We start from the raw sequence: 7,826 nt of genomic DNA, 5'->3' as shown, positions 1-7,826 counted from the left end.
TGGGGCTCAAACTCACGAACCATGAGATCATGACCTGAGTGGAAGTCAGATGCTTAACCTACTGAGCCAGCCAGGCACTATTTTCAACTACCACCGTCAAGGTGAATGGACCCAGAAAAGTAGGAAGACACGGATTGAGCTATTCAATCTGAAACTATACCAAGAAATCCAGGTCTATAGTACCTAGATATGATATATCATTGATTTAGTCTTGGCACAAGAACCCTAAAATTAAACCCTAAAATTTGTTTTTGATTGAACAGTCTAGGGAGAAGACAGAGGGAAGTAGGAAATTATCAGACAGGTAGGGATAAAAGCAAACAAAAGTGAAAAGGAAAAACAACCCTCCAAACATGTCTCTACTGAAATTTTTAGATACATTAAAAAAGAAAAACCACACAAATTGCTTATAAGGTCAATAAAATCAACAATTAGAAAATGAATAAACTCCAGAGTAGAAGACAGTCTTATGGAAATAAGCTAATAAGAACTTCAAAGTGTGTATATACACTGAAATTGTTCAATGAGATAAATTGAGGGCAAACTTTCCTTTAATAAAACACAACAAAATAAAGACAAGCCAAAATGAAACAAGAAGAGCAAGGTTTATAGGAACATTAATTACAAATCTTGAGGGGAAATATAACAACCCAAAACATGGAACAAATGGGATTAACTCTGTACTGAACACAAAGAATGGAATAGTGACTGGGAAAAATCTACTTAAGAATTCATTCAGAGTGTACTTATGAATGTATTAGGAATTCAGCACATGTAGACAAAGACAAAGGAAAGTTAATAATAAACTGGTAGTCTACAGCTAAACCAGCTAGGGTAGTAGTCACTAACTACATGTGACCATATTGAACAATACATATATAGAACATTTCCATCATCTCAAAGGTTTTTTTGGACAACACTGCTGTATAAACAGTAAATGATGAAATGAGAGTTTCAAATATCCATAAACCAGAATGGAGAGATTGTTGGAGAAGCAATTTTTAAGCAAGTGATTCTGAGCCTTTTGTCATCCTCAGATTGAAAGTAAACTTAAATTTCCAGAAGGCACAAGTAAAAATGAATATAAGCCCAGAGTAACTAATAAATTTTATGATTAAGGAGAAAAGTCTTAAAAGCTCTCAGAAAAAATGGCAGAACACTATAAGACAGTCATTGGGATGGCAGCAGATTTATCAGTAACAGCTAATACCACAAAATTAGCAATATTGTCAAGATGCTGGAGGAAGTTACCTTCAGACTTAGAATTTTATATTCAACCAAACTTTAGTCAAAGAGGAGGGCAAAATAAAGACATTTCCTAATATACAAAATGTAAAAAGACTTCTGCCCTCACATCAACACTACAGCAGTTTGTTTGTATTGAACGATGCACTTTTGCAAATCATAATGGTAAGAGTTGGGATGCCTGGGTGGCTCAGACAGTTAAGTGTCCAACTCTGAATTTGGGCTTGGGTCATGATCCTAGGGTCATCGGATCAAGCCCCATGTTGGGCTCCATGTTAAGTGTGGAGCCTGCTTGAGATTCCCTCTCTCCCCCTCCCTCTGAATTTTCCCCTACTTATATACACTCTCTCTCTAAAATAAATAATAAGGGGCACCTGGGTGGCTCAGTTGGTTAAGTGTCCACCTTTGGCCAGGTCATAACCTTGTGGGCTGTGAGTTCGAGTCCTGAATCAGGCTCTGTGCTGACAGCACAGAGCCTGGAGCCTACTTCGGATTCTGTATCTCCTCTCTCTGCCCCTCTGCTGCTCATGATTTCTCTCTTTCTCTCTCTCTCTCTCTCTCAAAAATAAATAAATATTAAAAATTTTTAAGATAATAATAGTAATGGTAACAGTTAAGATATAAAGCATGTGTTGTATGTCAACCTAATTAACTCAGTTATTCCTTAAAAAACAAACAAACAAAATAAATAAAATAAACCTTTGAGGCTGGTGCTGCCATGTTTCTATTTCATAAAAAAAAAAAAAAGAAAGGAAGATATTAAGGCATAGTCATTCATCCAATATATTGTGAAGCTGCAATTCAAACAGACATTGTAGCTCCACAGATAATTCTCTTTACAACCATGTTATTTCACTAGAAACCCAGAGGTCAAGGCTTAAAGGAAAAAGAAAAGAAAACAAGAAATGAAAAATTAAGATTTTCAGAAACAAAAAACCTAGAGATGTAAAAAACAAGAATATTAAAATAATAATACCAACAAATATATTCCATGCCATTTGAAACCTTAGACGAAGATATCACATCATGCTGCATGAAATTATAAATTATTAAAACTGACTCAAGGAAAGGAATAGAACATTTGACATGGCTTCTATTAGTCAGGATTCTGACAGAAACAGATAACACAGGAATAGGGTTAAGGGCAGGTAATTTGCTAAAGAGTCTCTGCAGAGAGAGAAGGCAGAGGTAAGGCAACCAACCTCAATGGAAAAGCCCACAGCACACAGGCACAGTGGGAACCTGCTAGCACCTCTAGCTGGAAAGGAGAGGATCTGTTTGGCCAGGATTCAGAGAGAACATAGAGAACAGTGGGAGGGGATATGGCTGAAAATATATCAAACAAAAAGATATAGAACAGAGAAAAGTGGAAAATGGATCTACAGAAGAAGTAGAAAACAAGCATATAACTAATAGTCATTGAAAATTTGATTTGGTAAGTAAAGTTATTCCCCTTTAAAAAATATGTGAGTCATATGTTTTTTATGGGCACATTTCAAAGTATGTACAAGGAAAAGACAGTAATTACTCTTTACAAAGATATAGATAGACATAAGGAAAGCTACCAAACTCATCTTAACAGATTTGTATAACCTTGATTCCAAAACTAGACAATGAAAGAAAAGAAAATACCACAAGTCAAAATTAGTTAGAGGTAAAAAATATGTATATGATACCTATTTATCAAGTGTCAGAGGAATTTAAGGGAAAATCCATTAAAATACAATTGCCTACGTTAACACATAAACAGAATACGATTCTCTCAATAGGTACAGAAAAATATTTTTTTCAAAATGTCACTCTCAGTTTTTATTCAAACACTTTGGAAATTGGGAATAGAAATAACTTTAGCTAGATGAAGTTTATTAAAAACAAAACAAAGACAGCAATAATTGCAATGTCCCCAACAGAAGTCAATGCTCATAAACGGATTTTATTTTAAATCATGCATATGTGACCAGGTATTTCAGTGGCTTTTATTTTGTATTATTCTTATTTTTGTAGGAGTCTGAAAGCCATTTTACAATCTTAAAGGACATTTGGGTTTCTTTTCTATTTATATATTACTAATTTTCCACGAAGATATAGTTCATTTTTCTAATTTCTAGAAGTCACATAGTGAGAATAACTTCTAGTCAATGATGTCTAGATTTTGAACGATAAGAAAGACTCCCTCAAACTAAGGAGTTAGAGGAATTTTCTCATCTTTCCTTCTAAGAATGCTTACATATACTTTTTACATGTGAAGCTTGGAGTCATTTGGTATTTTTCTTGATCTTTATTTGTGGAATGAATCCAACTTTTTCCTTTCAATATTTCCACCCATTGTTTTCTTCTCATTTATTAAAAAGCGCATCTTTACCCCCATGAAAGTGAGTTGCTGACTTTATCCTACACAAAATTGCCATGTCATATCAAGGTGAGCTTATTCCAAAGCTGCTCTCTTCCTACCCACCTTCCACCCCTGACTAAATTAAAAATATGCTTGAGCCCCTGGGCACATAAAGGAAAGGAAAAGGAGGGAGATTTTTGATACAAGGATAACTAAGGAAGGAAAACTGTATGCATGATACACTGTGTTTTACAGTTGGCACATGTACATGTTGGCAGTAAGAAAACTGGAATTCAGGTACAGAGTGTACTTCAATTTGCTTCAAAATTCTTTATATTTGTTTTTATAATATCATACTTGAAGCAAATATAGCAATGCTTACAATCTTTTTTAATTTTTGAGGTAGTTACATAGGTGTTTATTCATTTTTGATCTTTTATAATGTTTTTACAAAATTTCTCAAAATGAAAATAAAGATTCAAAACAGAGGCAGATGAGGAATTCTAGTCTTTGTTAAAGCAGAGAAGTCAAGGAGGGACTGGCTGGGAGATGGGTTCCTGCTGGAAACGTATGCTTAGGCAGATAGGGCCCTGTAAGAGATGGGCACTTTCACTCCTGAATCTTTTAAGACATGTTGTCTGGCAGGTATTGCTGGGCCAGGCCCATTTATTGTCTTTATAGAAAGTGCTAACACTAATGGGACCAGCCAAACTGAGAGCAAGGTAACTCAGCAGGGGTTTGAATTTGTACTCTGCTACTTTCTACTGTCTGACCTTGATTCAGATGAAGGAGGTGAGCTACAAAAGTTAGAGAAATTCTTCCGTAGAAATGTGTTAATTAATGGGATTTAAATGTTTAGTGTTTTATAATTTCATGATTAAAAAAAAATGACCTGTATTAATAAGAGTATAGTCACCAATTTGGGTAATGAATTTATTTTTTTGATAGGTCTGTATTTCAGGACTATATGTTTACAGAGATAAGTAAATGAATAAATAAATAATCCACTGTGGGACTAAAATCTTCCTAGATAAATGACCTCTGTATGGTTACCATCACTCAGACATTTTTAAGATGTCTTACTAATTTAAACCACTTTCTGTATGGTCTTGTGAAGTTTTTTAAAGAATTTTAATTTGGTATCAAATATTAGATATAAAGAACAAATTTTTAAGTACTTTCAATTTAATATGTTTTGAGCTAACAGAAATCTTTGAGTCTTATCAGCTATTTCTTCTATATTTGAAACATATTTAGGTTTTATGTTGCAGTTTCAATGGGGAGGAATCCCAATGGACAAAATTCAAATAGAATGTCAGCTACTAAACCGTTTATAAACTGTGAGGAGATTATTTGTATGTTGTCTTGGTTTATATCCACAAAAATCAATATATACTTAAGAGTAATACTACTTATATTTTTAATTATCGTACAAGCATAATGAGGAGGGTTGTTACAAGTATTTTAACTTTAAGAAAAATTCAGCTCTATGAGACAACATTCTGTGACCTTCCATTTCTCAATGCAATGATTGCATAAACACTATTACTGAATAATCACTGTTTTGGGGTGCCTGGGTGGCTCAGTCAGTTAAGAGTCCGACTTCAGCTCAGGTCATGATCTCACAGTCCCTGAGTTCGAGCGCCACGTCAGTTTCTGTGCTGACAGCTCAGAGCCTGGAGCCTGCTTTGGATTCTGCGTCTCCCTCTCTCTCTGCCCCTCCCCTGCTCATGCTCTGTCTCTCTCTGTCTCAAAAATAAATAAAAACATTGAATAATCACTGTTTTTACACAACATATGAATATACTGGTTTCACACAGCATCTGTGTATTCTTTTGATATTACTAGAGAAAGAGCACATAACACACTTGATTTGAGAAGATCTCAATGAATATGCTTTAATTTTATATTTTTATTTTATTTATAAGCAATGCTTATACTGCACTGAAATTTTCATAGAATGTGATGTTCAAATTTCAATATTTAAAAACCATGCTATTATTAAACAACTCAAAGCAGGCGCTAGGAAGGTGGTAGTAAAGTGATATAAAAAATTATAAAAGGATATTTAAAAAATAAATACTTATTAAATACTTCTAAACATTTACCATGCCAGGACTGAGGATTTGCAACTTATTATTTAAAAAAAACTATACTTGAAAATCAACACATAAATAAATTTTGCGAGTATTCTAAAGTTATTCTGATGATGAGAAAACTTTGGAACAATGTCATTTATCTTTCCATTTAAAGGGAACATTTACTCAATTTTATGTACTTTGAAAAAGCCAATGTTTTAAGTACCAAATCAACTGCATACAATTAAGAACATATTCTAAGATATTGCTACACTTTTGGTAAAATTTTATTACGGAGATACTTATAAAAACCTACCATTTTGTAGAGCATTACATTCTGTTAAAAATACCCATTAGTGATACTTAAACATTATCCTAGAAATTGCCTGGTAAAATATAAAAAGTAAAATGTAAATGCTGCCTAATGTATAAGCTCATTTCATTAAATGATTTCAGTGTGACATATTGTGAGAAATGGTTACCTGGAGAGCTAAGTATATTAAAGTAGTCCCATTCTTTTAATGTATTTAACATACATTTTCTTTGAGTTCAAACTTAACTGTAATTGTACCATGCTTAAATGATCTAAACCATCATTGTATATGGCAACTACGATCATCAAGATTTTTCTAGATTTTCACTAATTCCTCTTTCTTAGAATCTGATTTACTATTGTTTTGAAAGGTACAAGAATTGGGAGGAAATCGACCTTGTTAATGAATTGCTCTTAAAATTTAAATTACCGAATTCAATCTTCTTTCAAGTTTGCTGTTTGTAACTAAAAAATATATTGTTGGGGCACCTGGGTGGCTCAGTTGGTTCAGTGTCTTACTCTTGATTTCAGCTCAGGTCATGATCTCATGGTTTGTGACACTGAGCCCCACGTTGGGCTCTGTGCTCTCAGCTTGGGATTCTCTCTCTTCCTCTCTCTGCCCCTCCCCTGCTTGCTCTTTCTCTCTCTCTCAAAATAAATAAACATTTTTTTTAAAGTAAAGTATATTACTCTCTCTCTCTCTCTCTCTCTCTCTCTTAAAGTATTTTGTTATTATCTGATGGTTGGTAATTCTCTATGAAGACACCTTGATTTACTAAAATATTTGGTCCATCCAGTTAACAATGGGTCCATTGTATATATAAATCTATTTTTTCCAAACTCTTCTTTGTGAATTTCCTTCTCTAGCCTGTTCAAGGACAGTTGCAGGTGTGCCAAAAAGCACTGAGCCTTAGCACATCCTTGATGGATTTCACAAGTCCATCCTCTCCAAAACAAGGGTAATTCAGATTTAATTTCTTGACATGAAGCAACATTATAACATGCTTTGAATAATTTTTAGGTGTTATGTCAATTAGAGAGCTTAGAGTCACTGATTATATAAGCTAGACGTTACTAATTACAAAACCTTCCAATGGTAATTAAAAATCTATTATAATTAATGGCAAAATGTTAAAAGGAGTCGGTTATCTCAGCAATTGGAGCATTTTACATAAATTAGTACACCATACATCCCATCACCAGTCTAAAAGGATTAAAAATCATCTTGTGGAAAGGTACTGTGGTTGTATTTAATGAAAATTGGGTGGAGAAATGAAGTAAGCATCTGAATAATTAAGTGCCTTATTCTTGAACTCTTTGCAAAATATTCAGATACTTAGGATACTTTTCAATATATATGCACATTTACATAAGTTTTGAATTTCATTTCAATATCTAAATGCAAACTTGTATTTGTTATTTTGAGTAATTTAAATTAATATACTATTTGCTTAATCATGAAGCCCATGCTTTCATTTACTTTTTACATATCTGTACTTTCAATCAATTCTCAGGGCCACACAACTTTCATGTTATATGGGTAAAGTCCTTTAAAATTTTACAATTAAAAAAAATCAATAAGGATCATTTAGTAATAATAAAACATAACTAACATCCATATCCTATGAGACTGGCAGAGAGACCATTGACTCTGTCCAAGAAAATTGTGAAAAAGATTAAGGAATAATTTATTCAAGGTTATTGAAATAAGGGAGGGGGATCAAATTCCACTACCTTGAAACAAAAGGTGGGAATTTTAAGCACTAGGGTTGCTTTAGGGGTTGGGGAGAAAGTAGGGCCTTACCTTTTTTGATGATTACATTTTAGAGGGATAGAGCCCAGGTCTTTGAAAAAGACA

This window comes from Panthera pardus, unplaced genomic scaffold, assembly GCF_024362965.1.
Source record: "Panthera pardus isolate Hobbes unplaced genomic scaffold, ASM2436296v1 HiC_scaffold_8, whole genome shotgun sequence".
Lineage (NCBI taxonomy): Eukaryota > Metazoa > Chordata > Mammalia > Carnivora > Felidae > Panthera > Panthera pardus.
The sequence above is the reverse complement of the archived record's forward strand: the minus strand, read 5'-3'. Positions refer to the sequence as shown.